Raw genomic sequence first — 21640 nt, 5'->3', positions numbered from 1 at the left:
TGAGCATTTGCTATAAATCAATATAAGGCTTATGCAATCTGCACCCCCAGGTGCCTCTTCCTGTGTATGCAGTGTCTTTAATCGTGTTGAATGAACTTAGGGGGTCATTCTGAGCCGTTCGCTCTCTGCTTTTTAATGCAGCAGAGCGAACGGGTCCCTACTGCGCGGCGCCGGCGCATGCAAGACGGCCGAAGGCCCTAGCTGGGATGCGATTGCCTCTGCCTGATTGACAGGCAGAGGCGATCGCTGGGCGAGAGATGGCGGAATGGCGGCGTTTGGCCACCGTTTCGTGGGTGCGGTCCGGCCAACGCAGGCATGGCCAGACCGAACGGGGGGCGGGCTGCAGCGGCTGCGGGCCAGGCAGCGATGAGTAGCTCCCGGCCAGCGCGCTAAAGCTGCACTGGCCGAGAGCAACTCATGAAGTGCAAAGGCATCACCGCTGTGCGATGCTTTTGCACTTCTGCAGGAGGGGGGGCGGACTGACATGCGGGGTGGACTAGCCCTGTGCTGGACGTCCCCCCGCATGTCAGGGAAGATGATCGTAGCTGTGTTAAATTTAGCACAGCTACGATCAACTTGGAATGACTCCCTTATTCTCTCTCTCCACAGCTTCCAGCTCTTACTGCTCCTCTTGGACTTATAAGTTCACGACAACAGTTAGTACAGTTAGTACAGTAAGTATAAATGCCTCTAACCCTAGTACGCAACAATCCCTTTTCTGTACTCCTGAGCTTGTCCTTTCATACGCATATATATATATATATATATATATATAGAGAGAGAGAGAGAGAGAGAGAGAGAGAGAGAGAGAGAGAGAGAGAAATGTAAGGCATTTCTCGCGCTAAAGATGAATAGAGCTACGCCTTTTGGGAAAATACCCCCTGTTAGATAGGGTACAATGCTTAAACAGTACAGAAAAAAAGAGTTTCCCCAGGGAGCTAATATCGTTCTTTGGTATGCACGAGTTTGTTAAATACTGAAACAACCTTAAAAATATAATTTTTATTCTTTAAACAAAACAATTAAAACAATGAATAAAATTGTTTACAATTTGCCCAAGATGACAATACATGACAATAAATGATGTTTGTACAGACAATCGTTGTTTTGATATTAATCCATTTTGGTCAAAACAACATCAGAAATTCCTTGAAGAAATGACAGAAATCACTGTCTTAACCCAACGTGTTTCGTCCTACAGACTTCATCAGGGGTTTATTATAATCTAAATAACACAAAAACATTCTTATCTCATTATAGTGTTCTTATACCACTTAAAAAGTACATCAAATACATACCAAAGGATCACAATATGGACATATGTCTTTTCGTGTCTTCAATAGGCAATTAGACAATATTAAAAATTATATAATATTGGACCAGATTTCACCACATGGAATATCTGTAAAATTATAATTATAACATATGTCACAAATATCACAAAGAACAAATTATGAGGAGGAACATATGTCACAAATATCACAAAGAATAAATTAAGAGGAGGAACAGAGAATGGTTCAATAAAGGACTAGTTCACAAAGAAGAAGAAATAGTTCAAAGGAAGGGAGAAAATTCTAACGGGCTTGTTTTCTAATTTGTATTATCATATACAATGGTCAAAAAAATTGACTCTTAAAACTACACCATATTTGAAATATATCATTTTCATCCTATTTGGAGGTCGAGTATACTTAATGTTCATATATTCAGTGCTTATTAGCGAGTGTATAGATGGAATAGGTAGAAACATGAAGATATACTATCCCATATTCATCTTTATCGTAATATACATATATACCAATTCATAAGGTGTATATGAAAGTATGCACCGATAGTGGTTTATATTAAATTGGCATAAAGCAATTATACATACCAATTGAACATTAGATGTGGCCCATTCGGTGATTTTCCACTGAGCAAAACCCGGTTCAAAGAATTACATAGGTAATCTTTAAACCTATAATGGGAAGAGAATCCATAGTACTAAATGGGTATGGTAATTATTTATGTATAATCGCCCCTTTTATATTCGTCATACATACCAATATGGTCAAAGCAAGCACATAGAGCAGCTAGTCGGATAGATAACGACCAGGTATCAGCTTAAATAACGACCAGGTATCAGCTTAAATAACAACCAGGTATCAGCTTAAACGAGGCAGGTAACTGTGATAATACCTGTGATTAAACAAAATGTGTATGTGAAAGACCAATAGACCTGGTCAATAATACATGTATCAATAAAACAGGATACACTCAACATGATCAATTGTTGTAGATGCAGATAAATGGCCGTCCATAACTTAATCCTTAATTCGAATGTTCAATACTGATAACAATTTCAACAAGACAGGTGGCCTTAATGGTGCCTGTCATTCAACAAAAATATATGGTGTGATACTAATAAACACCCATACTACTGGTATGTTATAACATATACCAGTGTCGTGGAATACACTAGTCAATTCAAATGTCCATAGTGTAGATGTGATGAATATGCATATAGTGTGATAATAAACACCCATACTCCTAATATATAGTAACACATACCAGCGTAACACAATACACTAGTTATGTTCAATTAGCATAGGTATAGAGGTATGGCCATCTATAACATGTTCTTTAAATGAAATAGTATAGCCAGTATTTATTTTTCTAACATAATAAGGCAGGACTACATAACATACATAAAACTAATATAAAATCCTAAGGGTAATTACATCTCAAAATCCATAGAGAACCATAAACTTGGTATGATTACCTCTCTCCAATTAATGACACTCCTAGCTGCTGCATAAAATGCAGGCTGCTTCACTGGGTTTATATACCTCATAATGAGCAACATCACTTCCTGCATAGTAATTAATTGATTGATATTAAATTTATATTCTTCTATTTATCACCTATTGCTAATTCCAATGGCCTATGTTTTAGTACCTACATACATAACCATTTCATTTATTAGAAACCAACATATTATTAAACTTCCAAGGGAAACTGAGATGATTGAATAATTGCACTCCAAAGTCTCATCATGGCGTGCGTTCCACCATACTATGAGACTTCCTGTTAGTGCTCGGTTTCCTAGACAACCTTTTTCTATCATTACTATGACGCATATTCGTTTCCCGGCGCGCCATGGCAACAGATATACTATGGTGATAGGCAGCGCTGTCATGACGCGCCTCCTCCGCCCGGCGTGTCATGCGTTCCACTGCCTAATCGCTTCCTGCTTCCGGCAGTTGTACTCGCCGCGATGCCGCGCCCACCACACTAGTTGCCGCTGATCAAGTTGACCAATGAGGGACATACCCTGATGCTATCTATATTTTGTTAACCCTTTGAAAAAAGCTGCACAGATTAACAGTATATAAACCTCCCACGGGCACACATAATATAATACTATTAGAATCACTTATATAAACTGTACAATATTACTTCATTGATTACTGTGCGGGACATTATCTATTACTACCCTTAAATACATTGCTATGCGAAACATTATCTAATATATGTTTAATCTTAATGGGGTGTGCAGTGTGAATAAATCTCCTTGAAAAAGGATCTGGAACAGACCTGAAACGCGTTGGTGGAGCACGGGAGATCATCCAAACGGTATTTGGAGGAAGGAATTGCCGCATCCAGGGAGCCTTAAACCCGAGAGACTTCCTGGACTATTGTGACATCTATGCGATTTTGGGGACTCGCAAGGTTCCCATAACGTCTGGTAATTACATCACCCATACCTGCTGGGGTTCTCTTTGTTGCCCGTGTGTCATATTCTATGGGATTGGATTTTATGGAGTTTTTATGTGTTGTCTTGTTGCATTAAAAAAAACAAAAACGTTTTGTACTATCCTGCCTTTATTTCCTCTATTCTATGGTCGTTTGGAGAGGAAATTGATTAGGAGAAGGAGTCCGCTTGAAAATACAGAGGAATCTATCTCAGATATGCTGAAAACACAAGTGGAATTCAGGAATGTATACTGCTGATAACAATCCTGTTATTATTTGATACATGCTATAGTTTGTTGCACTGGCATAGATACCTTAAGGAGCGCCACATATTGATTTCACTCACTTTTTGTTCCATATTGTTACTGTTTTGTGGGGGAGAGGGAGACGCCCACATTGTGTGATTTCTATTGAGGCTGCACCTTTCCATTTGCGCACCAGATAAATACCAGTTCCTTTTTTTGCATTTTTTCAAATCTACTATCCAAACCATATAATGGTACAAGGACATATATATCTTAGATTGTGATATATAGGTACATAGAAATATCAATAGTCAATTAATGACTAAATTGTGATACAGTAATCTGTGAGTATTTATTTTATGTGACGGAGAACGAAATGACAGGCACAGGAATGGAGAGAACTAAACCTCCTGTGATGGGTGTGGACATAAGGGGTTATGAAAAGTACAGCCAATGGTAGATAGGGGAGGGATCAGCATATATAGGGTGGCATAGGTCATCTAGGGATCTCTCTCTGCTAGTTTGCCTTCTGGCGAGTTATTTATGCTTCATTAGTAGTTAGCTTAGTCAACTTAATTCACTTGGTGGGTGACATATATAGTGGTTAGGTAGCTGTACATTACCCTTCTCTCTCCCCTCAACCTCGAGTATACCAGAGCTGACTATGGCCGCCTCTCGCCCCCTCCGTTCGGCCGGGACCCCGGCTCGTTACCGCTCTGAAGGCGGGGAAGCTGGGGCCTCGGCTGGGCCAGCTGGCTCATCCGCCTTTTCTCCGTCCACCGGCGCGCGCACCCGCGCGGCGGTAGCTGGACGGACCCGGTCTCCCCTGCCCCAGGAGTCGGGACCGGAGTTAATCTCCGGCCGCGGGCGGCGGGTGAGGCGTGGGGCACGGAGGAGAGGAGGTGAGGTGGCCGGGCATCGGCCTTCACCTCCACCGCAGGAGCGTGCAGCATCGAGGCAGGGAGCAGGCACCCGCGGGCGCGCGCGCCAGAGCGTGCGGTATGCGGAGGCTCCCGTCTCATCTCCCCACCCGTCCCCCTTGTCAAGGGCGCGGATGGATGCCGGCCGTGGGGTCGGGGTGGGCGGAGAGCGGCGGCGGGTCGGTTGGGGCCTGTCGCAGGTGCTTGGCCGGAGTGTGGATGGAAGTGGCGTTGATCGCGCACGTGTGCGCGCAGCGGCGCCGCAGGATCATGAGTCTCCCCTGCTGCCTCCCTTACAGCCGGGGGCCGGCGGGGAGCGGCGGGGGGGGCATAGTGGGTCAGTGCACGGAGAGAGAGTTAACAGTTTAGAGCCCCACGCGTGTGCCTTCCCTGCGGATGGAGGGAGCTCCGGTCTGCGGGAGGAGGGCACGCGCGCCGGGGGCGGCGGCAGGCGCAGTATAGTCAGTGCGGGCCCGCACAGAAAAGATAGGGGAGATGATGGAACGAGGACCACACAGGTTAGAACTAGGGGGGCCAGCGAGTCACCAGAAGGCCAGGCGGGTCATTTGCCGGTGGGTCCCTTCTCGGCGCCCGCCGGCCGACGGGCCAGGATACATACGCCGGCGTCCGTAGGCGTTCCCGCCGGTTATGGCCGCAATTTCTGGGGAAGTCCAGAGGCTTCCGGGGAGTTAGCCTCAGCCCTGTCTACGGTGGTGGCGGCATTGGGCCCATTGGCTGCAGCCGCGTCTCCGGGGACAGCGAGGGGTTCCGGCGCGCGCGCAGAAGCGGGGGCGTCCGTCGCGCAGTCGGGGTCGGCAGTCCAGCGGATAGCGCGCGCTTGCCGTGACCTGGGGGCGGCCGCGGCGCAGTTAGGCAACCAACAAGTAAGGACGGAGCGCGGACGCGAGGAGGGGATGGATGTACCCCGGAATACTAGGCATGCCCTGGGAGTGGTTTCCGGGTCCCATGCTTTGTCGTCTTTTTCAGGTGAGCGTGGTGAGGTTGAGGTGGACGTGAGCGATGAAGAAGATTTCGAGGTGTCCACACCGGGGGAGTCCGAGCCCGAGCAGTCGGCAACGTCAGGTGAGGTCGAGCATTCGCCTTCGCGCTCCAGCACACGCTCTAGTTCTATCACTTCCTCCTCTTCTTCATCCCTATCGTCGCAAGCGTCCGACGTTAGTAGCACGACTAGAGCGAAAAAGCGGGGCGACGAAGTACGCTAAAAAAGCGGCAGGGCAGCAGGAGAGGCGGAAGAGGCGCAAGCGGCTTAGTGAGAACGCTCGCAGGGCCAAGAAGCGCCGTAATTTGCCCGGAGTGGTCCACTGTGATTATACGGCAGTGTTGAGGGGGTTGCGGGATAGCTGCCGTAGGAAGATTTGTAGAGGCGATTACGTGGATATGTTCGTGCTGACTAAGGACGCGAAGAAGGAGTATAAGGCAGCGACGGCTAAGAAAGGCATAGGAGCAGAGGCTTTCCGTACATTTGACAACTGGCTAGCTGGTTTCTGCATCTTTGCGGCGTGTTATCTGGAGGATAGGCCGGATGAACACATGAACGTCATACGGTACCTGCACTTGATACACGACATGCAGCGCACATCGACAGGAACGGAATGGCGAATGTATGACGAGAAGTTCCGAGAAAAGCAGGACTGCTTGCAGATAATTGATTTTGGTTGCAAGGACGTGGAGGTCTGGCTCCAGGTCACCCGGGCTTCTCAAACTGCAAAGGAGCCCTGGAATTCGGGGGCGGATGGGCAACGCGCTGCGTCATCCGCCCTGGGGGGTAGCGCGGAGGGAGGACCGGGTAGAAAGGGTAGATCGGCTAACCGCGGGGGCGGACAGGCCACCGCGAGGGGGAAGTGCTTTGCATTCAATAATGAGACCTGTTCCTTCGGCAAGCTGTGTCGGTTTCGACATTCATGCTTGCAATGTGGCGGCTTCCGCCCGGCCTCCAACTGTTTTAAAGGCAATCGGCAAGGCCAAAGGGGAAAGCAAGGCTATGCAAAACCCTCCGGGAGCGGGATCACTCAACAGGGCCCCAACGCCAATTAATTTGGATGCCATGTCCAAGTGGTTGGGATGGTATCCAAATAGGCCGGACGCCAATTTTTTGTTTCAAGGTTTCAAGTTTGGTTTCCGCCTGCCAGTTGCGGGTGAAGTATCGGTCAGGGCTCTCAGAAATTTTCAATCCGCTCGCACCTTGCCGTTAGTTTTGCGCGAGAAAGTTGATAAAGAGGTTCGACTGGGTAGGATGGAGGGCCCGTTTAGCTTGCCCCCATTGCATGACCTGGTCATTTCCCCAGTGGGGGTAGTCCCCAAGAAGACTCCAGGTGCTTTTAGGCTAATTCAGCATCTTTCTTACCCGTCAGGGTCGTCGGTCAACGACGCAATACCGCCAGGACAATGTTCGGTGGTGTACCAGTCGTTTGACGAGGATCTGAAGATGGTTCGTAATTACGGCCCGGGAGCTCTGATGGCTAAGATCGATGTTGAATCAGCGTTTCGGTTGCTCCCGTTGCATCCGGACTCATTCGGTTTTATGGGTTTTCGGATCGGAGCGGAATATTTCATTGACAAATGTTTGCCGATGGGGTGTTCCGTTTCCTGCTCGTTCTTTGAAAGGTTTAGCACATTTTTACATTGGTGCGTGGAGTCTTCTACGGGAGGTCATGGGGTTGCGCATTACCTTGATGATTTCCTGTGTGTGGGACCGGCGAATTCGCCGCGCTGCAGCGACCTGTTGTTCAGCATCCGAGCCTTGTTTTATCACTTTGGCGTTCCTGTGGCCGAGGATAAAACGGAGGGGCCGGTCTCATGTTTGTCGTTCTTGGGGATCGAAATCGACACAGTGGCAGGATCATGTCGCCTTCCTCAGGCCAAGGTTGCGAAGCTTCGCGAGGTTATTGGGCAGTACGTGACGTCACGCAAAGTCACTCTGCGGCAGGCGCAGTCATTGCTGGGTCTCTTGAACTTTGCTTGCCGGGTGATCCCGATGGGCAGGGTTTTCTGCCAAAAGCTGGAGAGGGCGACGGCGGGGTGTGCCAGGCCGCATCATTTCATTCGCTTGTCCTCCGAAATTAAGAGGGATTTGGCCATCTGGGCCTCGTTCCTGGAGGACTTCAATGGGGTGCGGATCTGGTTGGCCCCGACGATCGACAATGCTAGGTTACAGCTGTTTACCGACGCGGCGGGTTCCTCTGGGTTCGGTTGCTACCTAGAGGGATCTTGGTGCGTGGCCCCTTGGCCTGAGGAATGGTGTCGCGAAGGTTTCACTAAGGACCTTTTGCTGCTGGAGCTTTTTCCCGTTATGGTGGCCCTGGAGGTTTGGGGCGAACGTCTGGCTGATCGCAGCATTTTGTTCAGATGCGACAATCGAGGCGTGGTGCATGCGATCAATAACCAGAGGGCGAAGTCGCTGGTGGTTTTGAGGGTGCTTGCGCAATTGTTGCTGACATGCTTGCGTAGGAATGCATGGTTCCACGCGCAGCATGTTCCAGGAATTGAGAACGGAATTGCCGGCGCGTTGTCCCGCGGGCAGTGGGAGAGATTTCGGCTGTTGGCACCGGAGGCCGAGGAGCGGGGGTTTCAATGTCCCGGTTATGTCTGGCAGGTGATCGGACCGGACTGGAGGGCCTAGCGATGCGGTCAGTGGCTCCGAACACGCTCAAGGCTTAAGGTCAAGCTTGGAGCGAGTGGGAAGAGTTTGTCCGAGAACGTAGTCAAGAAGGTAAGAGCGGGCATCGGATGATGCTTTCTTTTATTTGGCAGCTTTTTGTCACGGGTAGGTCCAGAGCGGTGGTGTCCCGGTACTTAGCAGGGATTTAATTTTTTAATAAAATCAAGGGTGTTCCTGACGTCACAAAGAGCGGGCTTCTTGTGAAGGCGATGAAAGGGTGGGCGCGCGTGGCGCCAGCGCCGCCAGATAGGCGGCGCCCTATCGATGCGGCTTTGTTACCAGCTGTCATCGGTGCTGTAGTCAGTGTCGCATCGTCACTTTTTGAGTCGCTGTTGTTCCAGTTGGCGTTCTCCATGGCTTATCACGGAGCCTTTCGGGTTTCGGAGCTGGTAGCGCCATCTAAATGGGCAGATTCGCGCATGCTCCTAGATGACGTGGTGGTGGGTGAGAAGTCTTTGCTGTGCAGACTGCGTCGCTCTAAGATGAACCAAGTAGGTAGAGGGCGATGGGTCACTTTGGTACCGTCTCTGGAGGGAAGCATTTGCCCGGTGAGATTGGCATTGAAATATGCAGCAGTTCGGCCCGGTGTGAGGTGGTCATGGCTGCTGCACTATGACGGTTTACCATTGACGAAATATCAATTTCGTTGGATGCTAAGTCGCTGTCTGGCTTGGGCCTTTCACCCGCTGCTTTCGGTACGCATTCTTTCCGAATCGGGGCGGCAACGTCGGCAGCGTCGGCGGGTTTTTCCGTTGCGGAGATTCAGGCGGTGGGGCGATGGAAGTCTTCCAGTTACAAACGTTATATTCGCCCGGTTTTATGAGTTTTCAGTTTTAATAACCGTTAATTAAGTTAATGTTGGAAGGTTAAGTACGTCATTGTGCTGTTTGTGTCTGTTTGTCTCCCCTGTTCATCCTACTCAGGGATTAGCTACTCGCCGCTGCTGGCAGCGGGGGTCTGGAGTACTTTTGCGATTTTTTGCCTGACTTGACGGACTGAATTTCAATTTACACAATTCGGCTGATCAGTTACGATACGAAGTCCCTCAGCAGGTTTTTTATGCTTTCACCTCCAGCTGAGTTCTTACATGTTTTTTCCCATTTAATCCTCCCCCCCTTGTTTATTTTGCCTTATTTTAATTTGATCTTTCCCGTTGTGTTTCTATGTTATGCTTCGATTGGCTGGAAGCTTGTTTAGAACTGTTAGGCCGTGACTCATCAAGAAACGAAAACTTTTTTCTTTTGGCACATCCTTCAGGTTAATGCATGCAATAAGCTCATGTTAGGATATTTATTAACCAGTTTTTATTCCTTTCCTTCACTTCAGGTTGGGTAGAAGACGATTTGGCAATATGGGTAGTTGGCCACTCTTATGTTTACTGGGCAGCCAGGTTTTTGGCCTCGGATGGGGCGCAGTTTTTTCCTTGGGCTCATGGCGTTCGTTGGCTTGGTTGGCGTGGGATGATGTGGCGAGATCTGAAGAGTAGATTGGTCAGTCAGGTCAGGGAGCATGGAGTCCCTAGGGTGCTGGTTGTCCACTTGGGTGGCAACGATCTGGGGAAGAGGACATCTTTAGAGCTGAGATGGGCCATGATGGAAGATCTGGCCAGTGTGGCCGCAGCGTGGCCCAACTGTGTTTTGGTGTTCTCCATGATGGTGCCAAGGTTGCGTTGGCAGGGAGTGGCGGACGGTCGCCCTATGGATGAGGCCAGGCAAAAGGTGAATGCTGCGGTGGCGAAGTGGGTATTGGCTCACGGAGGGAAAGTGGTTTGCCACCCTAGGATTCGGTTCCGGGAAAGTCACCTTTTTCGGCCTGATGGTGTGCATCTGTCCAAGGAAGGGATGATGCTTTTCCTGGAGGATCTGTTTCAGGTGTTGCAGGAGTTAGGTTGAGGGTATGGTGGTGGTGCGAAGACTCTGTGGAAGAGTCTTTCGCTGTTGGTGGAAAAGAACGGCAGGTTATAGTTTGACTTGTTAGTCACAGTTTTTACAGTATTGGTGTGGTTTAGGTGCACTCACCTCCATTTACTTTTAAGGCCGCTAGATCACCCATCAGGGGGCAGCGTCATCACCCATCAGGGTGGGCAGTCAGCGTGGAGGTCTGAGTCGGGCACCTATTACCTATGTATGGTTTGTGGTAGATTAGGATTGTTTGGGTTTTTAATGTTCTGAGGTCATCTTCAGTGGGTTACAGCCATTCTTTTTTCTGCCACCATATGTCGGTTGAATAGGCATGTTAACTTAATTTTTACTTTACAGGTTTTTTCTAATGGTTAGGGTACAATAAATAGCTAACAATTTTCTGCCAAATTCAAGTCTCTGTGTCATTATTTCATGGTATTAAGGGTATAGAATGTTTTACTTTTAGAATGGAGGTCCACACATTATCATGAGGAGGTTTATAACGGGTGCAAAAAATCTTACTTTTATACTTATCTTACAATTTTCTAATATTATCGCCAATTATAGTGTAACCACCTAAATTTATATCACTAGAAAGTGTTCCCACAGTAACCCTTAAGAAAAATGGATCTACTTCCATTTTTTAAATTTTAGTTCAGGCACATATACATAGAGATAATTCTTTAATAATTCTTTAATAATTAATAATAATAGAAGCAAAATGGCCCGAGTAGAATCACTGGGCCAGAAACATCCCTACCTCAGGCCAATCCCCTTATTCCTACTAAGGGTTGTTTCCCGTGCTCTAGGTGCATATGTTGTAAGCACATGGAGCGTAAATCCTTTGGACATAAGCTTGATACAGGCAGATTTTTCAAATTACATTACTTAGTTAACTGCAACACAGAGTTTGTGGTGTATAGAATCACCTGCAGTTGCAATATGTCATATGTAGGGACAGGGCCGTTTCTAACCAATTTGGCTCCCAGTGCGAGATTTAAAAATGCACCCCCCTCCCATTCACATAAAAAAAAATGCGCCCCCCCCCCCATAGATATAAAGAGTAAAAGCATGCGCGCGCCGAAGGCAAGGGGACGTGGCCTCGTTAAAATGGGCGTGGTTTTGTTAAGATGGGCGTGGCCTCATTTGATCTCATCATCACGGCCACCACAGGATAAAAAAAAAAAAAAAAGTCCTCATTTTACACATTACAGCAGGCACGCGACCCCATTTTACACAGCACGGCAGGCAAGTGTCCCCATTTTACACAGCACGGTAGGCAAGTGTCCCCATTTTACACAGCACGGTAGGCAAGTGTCCCCATTTTACACAGCACGGCAGGCAAGTGTCCCCATTTTACACAGCACGGCAGGCAAGTGTCCCCATTTTACACAGCACAGTAGGCAAGTTTCCCCATTTTACACACTGCGGCAGGAAAGTGTCTCCATTTTACACATTGCGGCAGGCACGTGCCCCCATTTTACACATTGCGGCAGGAAAGTGTCCCCATTTTACACATTGCGGCAGGCACGTGCCTCCATTTTACACAGTACAACAGGCAAGTGTCCCCATTTTACACATTGTGGCAGGTACGTGCCCCCATTTTACACATTGCGGCAGGCACGTGCCCCCATTTTACACATTGCGGCAGGTGGTGGTGGTGAGGGAGGGAGGGAGAGAGAGAGAGAGAGAGAGGGAGAGGGGCTGAATTACATTTGAAGCGGTTCTTCCCGCTCTTCAGCCGCCTCTCCCTCGTCTGCGCGGCGCCGCGGCTTGGCTCCCCCTTCTCCCTCCTCCCGAGTGCCCAGCTCGGGGGGCGGGGTTTCGTGGAATGACGCGATTGCGTCGTGACATCACGACGCATTCGCGTCATTCCGCGAAACCCCGCCCCCCGTGCTGGGCACTCAGGAGGAGAGGGGGGATTGAAAGTCCTCAAGAAGTGCCGCGGCGGGCGCCCCGTGCGGTTGCACGGCTCGCCCGCCGCAAGAAACGGCACTGTGTAGGGAAGACTAAGAGAGCAGCTAAGATTAGGATACAAGAACACATGAGAAACATAAAGAACAAGATGGCCACCCATAGTTTGTCAAGACACTATGGAGAAAAGCATAACTCTCTAGTCAATAGGGAGAACTTTTCATTTACAATTCTAGAGTTTATACCAGCAGATTTGAGAAGGTAGCATTGTCCAAACGTGAAACGTTTTGGATCTACACTTTAAACACCCAGTTCCCGAATGGCCACAATGAGGGGATTGACATTGTCTCTTTACTATAATCTAGTTTGACTCAGATTAATACTAACTGTTAGGGTCAAGTTCATTTGTCATTCCTCATTCTGTATATTTTTCTTTCCTGAGTTAGTGAATTTTGATGGTATAGGGCCACTACTCATAGGGCCGCCTATGTCTTTTAGTATTGTGTTAAGATGGGTTCTTTAATAATTCATTAAGAAAGGTGATGATATATAAATTTCACCCATTCTATTGTATGTACCCATTTATTATTTACATGATCAATCGTTTATACGAGCAATGTATTACGATGTAAATGGAGAATCATGAAGTTGAATATGCTGGGTACCTTAATTGCATAGTATATATAGTGTGTATATGTATGCATATATATGTATATGCATATACATGTATCATACTTGCCTACTTTTGAAAACTAGTTTCAGGGAGATTCCAGGCGGCAGCAGAATGCGCCGATGAGGTACGACTCTAGCGCCACCCAAGGGCATTTCTAGCTCCAACTATGGGCGTATTTATTGCAATTGGGTGTGTCCTGCAATGGCAGGTGAAAACTATACATATTACATCTAGTACACAGCACCATAATACATTACATTATACACACACCCCCTCTCCCATGTTATACTCAGTGCCCAAAATTAGGGGCATAGCCTCGTAGATAGAGTTATGGCCTCACAGGGGGTGGTCTTCAGTATGCCGACTGTCGGGATCCCGGCGCACACTATACCGGCTATTCACTGCTCTCTGCTAAGCAGAGCAGCGTGAGAGAGGGTCTGCCAACTGCAGGACACTGATAAATGGGAAACAAAGCGCTGTGAATAGCAATGCCTTAAAAAGAAGATTTAAGAAGAGGAAAGAGAACAATGGCCCTCATCCCGAGTTGTTCGCTCGTTAGCTGCTTTTAGCAGCTTTGCACACGCTAAGCCGCCGCCTACTGGGAGTGAATCTTAGCTTATCAAAATTGCGAACGAAAGATTCGCAATATTGCGAAAAGACTTCTCTGTGCAGTTTCTGAGTAGCTCGAGACTTACTCTCCCAGTGCGATCAGTTCAGTGCTTGTCGTTCCTGGTTTGACGTCACAAACACACCCAGCGTTCGCCCAGACACTCCTCCGTTTCTCCAGCCACTCCCGCGTTTTTCCCAGAAACGGTAGCGTTTTTTTAAACACTCCCATAAAACGACCTGTTTCCGCCCAGAAACACCCACTTCCTGTCAATCACATTACGATTACCAGAACGAAGAAAAAACCTCGTAATGCCGTGAGTAAAATAGCAAATTTACTTGGCGCAGTCGCAGTGCGAACATTGCGCATGCGCAGTTAGCGGAAAATCGCTGCGATGCGAAGAAAATTAACGAGCGAACAACTCGGAATGACCACCAATAAACGTTAAAGAAGGAATAGAGATTAAAAGAAGAAAAAACAATAAATAAATAAAAATGAAATAAATAAATAAATTAATTAAATAAAAAAATAAGAATTTACTTACCGATAATTCTATTTCTCGGAGTCCGTAGTGGATGCTGGGGTTCCTGAAAGGACCATGGGGAATAGCGGCTCCGCAGGAGACAGGGCACAAAAAGTAAAGCTTTCCGATCAGGTGGTGTGCACTGGCTCCTCCCCCTATGACCCTCCTCCAAGCCTCAGTTAGGTACTGTGCCCGGACGAGCGTACACAATAAGGGAGGAATTTTGAATCCCGGGTAAGACTCATACCAGCCACACCAATCACACCGTACAACTTGTGATCTAAACCCAGTTAACAGTATGATAACAGAGGAGCCTCTGAAAGATGGCTCCCTACAACAATAACCCGAATTAGTTAACAATAACTATGTACAATTATTGCAGATAATCCGCACTTGGGATGGGCGCCCAGCATCCACTACGGACTCCGAGAAATAGAATTATCGGTAAGTAAATTCTTATTTTCTCTATCGTCCTAGTGGATGCTGGGGTTCCTGAAAGGACCATGGGGATTATACCAAAGCTCCCAAACGGGCGGGAGAGTGCGGATGACTCTGCAGCACCGAATGAGAGAACTCCAGGTCCTCCTTAGCCAGAGTATCAAATTTGTAAAATTTTACAAACGTGTTCTCCCCTGACCACGTAGCTGCTCGGCAAAGTTGTAATGCCGAGACCCCTCGGGCAGCCGCCCAAGATGAGCCCACCTTCCTTGTGGAGTGGGCCTTTACAGATTTAGGCTGTGGCAGGCCTGCCACAGAATGTGCAAGTTGGATTGTGCTACAGATCCAACGAGCAATCGTCTGCTTAGACGCAGGAGCACCCATCTTGTTGGGTGCATACAATATAAACAACGAGTCAGATTTTCTGACTCCAGCTGTCCTTGCAATATATATTTACAATGCTCTGACAACGTCCAGTAACTTGGAGTCCTCCAAGTCACTTGTAGCCGCAGGCACTACAATAGGCTGGTTCAGATGAAATGCTGACACCACCTTAGGGAGAAAATGCGGACGAGTCCGCAGTTCCGCCCTGTCCGAATGGAAAATCAGATATGGGCTTTTGTAAGATAAAGCTGCCAGTTCTGACACTCTCCTGGCCGAAGCCAGGGCTAGTAGCATGGTCACTTTCCATGTGAGATATTTCAAATCCACATTTTTTAGTGGTTCAAACCAATGAGATTTTAGAAAGTCCAAAACCACATTGAGATCCCACGGTGCCACTGGAGGCACCACAGGAGGCTGTATATGCAGCACTCCCTTAACAAAAGTCTGGACTTCAGGGACTGAAGCCAATTCTTTCTGGAAGAAAATCGACAGGGCCGAAATTTGAACCTTAATAGATCCCAATTTGAGACCCATAGACAATCCTGATTGCAGGAAATGTAGGAATCGACCCAGTTGAAATTCCTCCGTCGGAGCACTCCGATCCTCGCACCACGCAACATATTTTCGCCAAATGCGGTGATATTGTTGCACGGTTACTTCCTTCCTTGCTTTAATCAAAGTAGGAATGACTTCTTCCGGCATGCCTTTTTCCTTTAGGATCCGGCGTTCAACCGCCATGCCGTCAAACGCAGCCGCGGTAAGTCTTGAAACAGACAGGGACCCTGCTGAAGCAAGTCCCTCCTTAGAGGTAGAGGCCACGGATCTTCCGTGATCATCTCTTGAAGTTCCGGGTACCAAGTCCTTCTTGGCCAATCCGGAACCACTAGTATCGTTCTTACGCCTCTTTGCCGTATAATTCTCAATACTTTTGGTATGAGAGGCAGAGGAGGAAACACATACACCGACTGGTACACCCAAGGCGTTACCAGCGCGTCCACAGCTATTGCCTGCGGATCTCTTGACCTGGCGCAATACCTGTCCAGTTTTTTGTTGAGGCGAGACGCCATCATGTCCACCATTGGTCTTTCCCAACGGGTTACCAGCATGTGGAAGACTTCTGGATGAAGTCCCCACTCTCCCGGGTGAAGGTCGTGTCTGCTGAGGAAGTCTGCTTCCCAGTTGTCCACTCCCGGGATGAACACTGCTGACAGTGCTATCACATGATTCTCTGCCCAGCGAAGAATCCTTGCAGCTTCTGCCATTGCACTCCTGCTTCTTGTGCCGCCCTGTCTGTTCACATGGGCGACTGCCGTGATGTTGTCCGACTGGATCAACTGCGGTTTTCCCTGAAGCAGAGGTTCTGCCTGGCTTAGAGCATTGTAGATTGCTCTTAGTTCCAGAATGTTTATGTGAAGAGACGTTTCCAGGCTCGTCCACACTCCCTGGAAGTTTCTTCCTTGTGTGACTGCTCCCCAGCCTCTCAGGCTGGCGTCCGTGGTCACCAGGATCCAATCCTGTATGCCGAATCTGCGGCCCTCCAATAGATGAGCACTCTGCAACCACCACAGAAGAGATACCCTTGTCCTTGGAGACAGGGTTATCCGCTGGTGCATCTGAAGATGCGACCCTGACCATTTGTCCAACAGATCCCTCTGGAAAATTCTTGCGTGGAATCTGCCGAATGGAATTGCTTCGTAAGAAGCCACCATTTTTCCCAGGACTCTTGTGCATTGATGTACAGACACCTTTCCTGGTTTTAGGAGGTTCCTGACAAGCTCGGATAACTCCTTGGCTTTTTCCTCCGGGAGAAAAACCTTTTTCTGAACCGTGTCCAGAATCATCCCTAGGAACAGCAGACGAGTTGTTGGCATTAACTGGGATTTTGGAATATTCAGAATCCACCCGTGCTGTTTTAGCACTTCTTGAGACAGTGCTAATCCCATCTCTAGCTGTTCTCTGGACCTTGCCCTTATCAGGAGATCGTCCAAGTATGGGATAATTAATACGCCTTTTCTTTGAAGAAGAATCATCATCTCGGCCATTACCTTTGTAAAGACCCGAGGTGCCGTGGACAATCCGAACGGCAGCGTCTGAAACTGATAGTGACAGTTTTGTACGACGAACCTGAGGTACCCCTGGTGTGAGGGGTAAATTGGAACGTGGAGGTACGCATCCTTGATGTCCAAGGATACCATAAAGTCCCCTTCTTCCAGGTTCGCTATCACTGCTCTGAGTGACTCCATCTTGAACTTGAACTTCTTTATGTACAGGTTCAAGGACTTCAGATTTAGAATAGGTCTTACCGAGCCTTCCGGCTTCGGTACCACAAATAGAGTGGAATAATACCCCTTTCCTTGTTGTAGAAGAGGTACCTTGACTATCACCTGCTGAGAGTACAGCTTGTGAATGGCTTCCAAGACCGTCTCCCTTTCGGAGGGGGACGTTGGTAAAGCAGACTTCAGGAAACGGCGAGGTGGATCTGTCTCTAGTTCCAACCTGTATCCCTGAGATATTATCTGCAGGATCCAGGGATCTACCTGCGAGTGAGCCCACTGCGCGCTGAAATTCTTGAGACGACCGCCCACCGCCCCCGAGTCCGCTTGAGAAGCCCCAGCGTCATGCTGAGGCTTTTGTAGAAGCGGGGGAGGGCTTCTGTTCCTGGGAAGGAGCTGCCTGTTGCTGTCTCTTACCCCTTCCTCTGCCTCGTGGCAGATATGAATATCCCTTTGCTCTCTTGTTTTTAAAGGAACGAAAGGGCTGCGGTTGAAAAGTCGGTGTCTTTTTCTGTTGGGGAGTAACTTGAGGTAAAAAGGTGGATTTCCCGGCTGTAGCCGTGGCCACCAAATCTGATAGACCGACTCCAAATAACTCCTCCCCTTTATACGGCAAAACTTCCATATGCCGTTTTGAGTCCGCATCGCCTGACCACTGTCGCGTCCATAAACTTCTTCTGGCCGAAATGGACATAGCACTTACCCGTGATGCCAGTGTGCAGATATCCCTCTGTGCATCACGCATATAAAGAAATGCATCCTTTATTTGCTCTAAAGACAGTAAAACATTGTCCCTATCCAGGGTATCAATATTTTCAATCAGGGACTCTGACCAAGCTACTCCAGCACTGCACATCCAGGCTGTCGCTATAGCTGGTCGTAGTATAACACCTGTATGTGTGTATATACTTTTTTGGATATTTTCCATCCTCCTATCTGCTGGATCTTTAAGTGCGGCCGTCTCAGGAGAGGGTAACGCCACTTGTTTAGATAAGCGTGTGAGCGCCTTGTCCACCCTAGGAGGTGTTTCCCAGCGCGCCCTAACCTCTGGCGGGAAAGGGTATAAAGCCAATAACTTCTTTGAAATTAGCATCTTTTTATCGGGGGCAACCCACGCTTCATCACACACCTCATTTAGTTCTTCTGATTCAGGAAAAACTATAGGTAGTTTTTTCACACCCCACATAATACCCTGTTTAGTGGTACCTGTAGTATCAGCTAAATGTAACGCCTCCTTCATTGCCAAAATCATATAACGTGTGGCCCTACTGGAAAATACGGCTGATTCGTCACCGTCGCCACTGGAATCAGTGCCTGTGTCTGTGTCGACCGACTGAGGCAAAGGGCGTTTTACAGCCCCTGACGGTGTTTGAGGCGCCTGGACAGGCACTAATTGATTGTCCGGCCGTCTCATGTCGTCAAACGACTGCTTTAGCGTGTTGACACTATCCCGTAATTCCAAAAATAAAGGCATCCATTCTGGTGTCGACCCCCTAGGAGGTGACATCCCCATATTTGGCAATTGCTCCGCCTCCACACCAATATCGTCCTCATACATGTCGACACACACGTACCGACACACAGCAGACACACAGGGAATGCTCTTAACGAAGACAGGACCCCACTAGCCCTTTGGGGAGACAGAGGGAGAGTTTGCCAGCACACACCAAAGCGCTATATATGACAGGGATAGCCTTATAATAAGTGCTCCCTGTATAGCTGCTTTTATAATATAATTTTTGCCACTATTTTGCCCCCCCTCTCTTGTTTTACCCTGTTTCTGTAGTGCAGTGCAGGGGAGAGACCTGGGAGCCGTCCTGACCAGCGGAGCTGTGTAAGGAAAATGGCGCTGTGTGCTGAGGAGATAGGCCCCGCCCCTTTTTCGGCGGGCTCGTCTCCCGCTCTTTAGTGGATTCTGGCAGGGGTTAAATATCTCCATATAGCCCCCGGAGGCTATATGTGAGGTATTTTTTAGCCAAATAGGTTTTCATTTGCCTCCCAGGGCGCTCCCCTCCCAGCGCCCTGCACCCTCAGTGACTGCCGTGTGAAGTGTGCTGAGAGGAAAATGGCGCACAGCTGCAGTGCTGTGCGCTACCTTTAGAAGACTGAGGAGTCTTCTGCCGCCGATTCTGGACCTCTTCTTGTTTCAGCATCTGCAAGGGGGCCGGCGGCGAGGCTCCGGTGACCATCCAGGCTGTACCTGTGATCGTCCCTCTGGAGCTGATGTCCAGTAGCCAAGAAGCCAATCCATCCTGCACGCAGGTGAGTTCACTTCTTCTCCCCTAAGTCCCTCGTTGCAGTGATCCTGTTGCCAGCAGGACTCACTGTAAAATAAAAAACCTAAGCTAAACTTTTCTAAGCAGCTCTTTAGGAGAGCCACCTAGATTGCACCCTTCTCGGCCGGGCACAAAAATCTAACTGAGGCTTGGAGGAGGGTCATAGGGGGAGGAGCCAGTGCACACCACCTGATCGGAAAGCTTTACTTTTTGTGCCCTGTCTCCTGCGGAGCCGCTATTCCCCATGGTCCTTTCAGGAACCCCAGCATCCACTAGGACGATAGAGAAATAAAAAAATCAATGTTTACAAGCTCTCTGTTGTAATTAAGCAGCTTTTCCGGTCGGTTTATATGAATAATGGCTGGAGTCCGTTTTTTGCCATTCAACAACCCTCATACGCTAACTGTCCCTGCAATCTACCTGTATATTGTGAATCCGTGACAGGCGTCTGTGATGCCGGGTGCTGTGCTGTGTTGAGCGGTCTGTGCGTGGCTGGTCTCCTTGCGGCTGGACGCGTATTCTCCATGCCGGCGTCTTGTGCTCCTTCCGGTGTGGCTGTTGGCTCCCGAGGGTGGGACACTGATGCCCGCGGGTGGGACAACGGTACAGTCAGTAGTGAAAAACTGGACTGTCCAGCCAAAATCAGGACATTTGGGAGTTATGACATAAACATACACAGCGCCCCTTGCCCATATTACACCCAGTATCAGATTACATTGCATTATACATCCCCCCCCCATATTAAACCCAGTACCACATTACACATAGCACACACAGCTCCTCCATATGGGATGTAATCATGTTACCGGCGGTCGGCAATCCCGACAGTCGTCATTACAACTAACAGGGACTGTTCCCACTCGTGAGTGTCCACAATACCCATAGAGTTGGAACAGAACCTGTGGCGAGCGCAGTGAGCAAGTAAGGGGTTTCGTTGCGCTCACCCACCCGCCAACAATCTGGCGGCCAGGACCTGGCGTCGATATGTTGAAAGATGGGACCCCGACCGCCGGTCACCCAATCCCAACCTCCCCATATTACACCCAGCACGTGACATTATACACAGCCCCCCCATATTACACCCAGTACCACATTACACACAGCCCCCCCATATTACACCCAGCACATTACATTATACACAGCCCCCCTCCCCATATTACACCCAGCACATCACAAACAGCATACAGCCCCCCTCCCCCATATTACACCCAGCACATCACAAACAGCATACAGCCCCCCTCCCCCATATTACACCCAGCACATCACAAACAGCATACAGCCCCCCTCCCCCATATTACACCCAGCACATTACATACAGCATACATACCCCCTCCCCCATTTTACACCCAGCACATTACATACAGCATACATACCCCCCCTCCCCCATATTACACCCAGACCACATTACAAACACCCCCATAACACCCTCCACCCCCATTACACTCTGCACCCACCTGTCTATCTTTCTCCTTCCTGTAGGGGCTGCCTGGAAGCCGAACCTCAGTACAGTGTATGAGGGCAGCACAGTGCAGGAAGACCGAGTGAGAGCCGAGGAGCAGTGAGAGGAAAGCTGCTGCTGCTGCTGCTGCTTTTGGTGCTGGTACACGCTGCTGAGTGAGGTGGGAGGGGCTAAGCACTCGGAAGCAAAACACTGCTTCAGACGGCCTCTCAGTGTGCACAGCAGGACGGCTGACGCTGCACACAACCCTGCGGTGGCTGCCCTGAAGTCTTCCGTGCAAGCCCCGCCCCCGCCTCCCTGGACTTGCGCATGCGCAGTTCAGATTTTTAATAACTGACCTTAAAATCCGGGAGGGCTGACAAGGTATGCGGGGTAGCGGGAGGTTCTTTTAAAAATCGGGAGCCGGTAGCAAGCCTGACATGTATGTGTATGCGTGTATATATCTCTATGTATATGTGCCTGAACTAAAATTGAAAAAATGGAAGTAGATCCATTTTTCTTAAGGGTTACTGTGGGAACACTTTCTAGTGATATAAATTTAGGTGGTTACACTATAATTGGCGATAATATTAGAAAATTGTAAGATAAGTATAAAAGTAAGATTTTTTGCACC

At 48.5% G+C, this 21640-nt stretch overlaps 1 long non-coding RNA gene across 2 annotated transcripts; it reads right to left on the bottom strand.

The window, feature by feature from the left end:
- Positions 1-987: 987 nt before the first annotated feature.
- On the bottom strand, positions 988-21284 carry LOC134933403 (uncharacterized). Of its 2 annotated transcripts, none has more exons than XR_010179703.1 (5): positions 21023-21284; positions 19989-20196; positions 2043-2178; positions 1874-1957; positions 988-1402 (listed from the first exon to the last, which is right to left on the bottom strand). It is a non-coding gene; the product is annotated as an uncharacterized LOC134933403 (long non-coding RNA). The 2 variants fall into 2 exon arrangements; XR_010179698.1 differs by having other exon boundaries at positions 19989-20147.
- Between the last annotated feature and the right edge of the window lie 356 nt (positions 21285-21640).

This window comes from Pseudophryne corroboree, chromosome 1, assembly GCF_028390025.1.
Source record: "Pseudophryne corroboree isolate aPseCor3 chromosome 1, aPseCor3.hap2, whole genome shotgun sequence".
NCBI lineage: Eukaryota > Metazoa > Chordata > Amphibia > Anura > Myobatrachidae > Pseudophryne > Pseudophryne corroboree.
The sequence above is the reverse complement of the archived record's forward strand: the minus strand, read 5'-3'. Positions and strand labels throughout refer to the sequence as shown.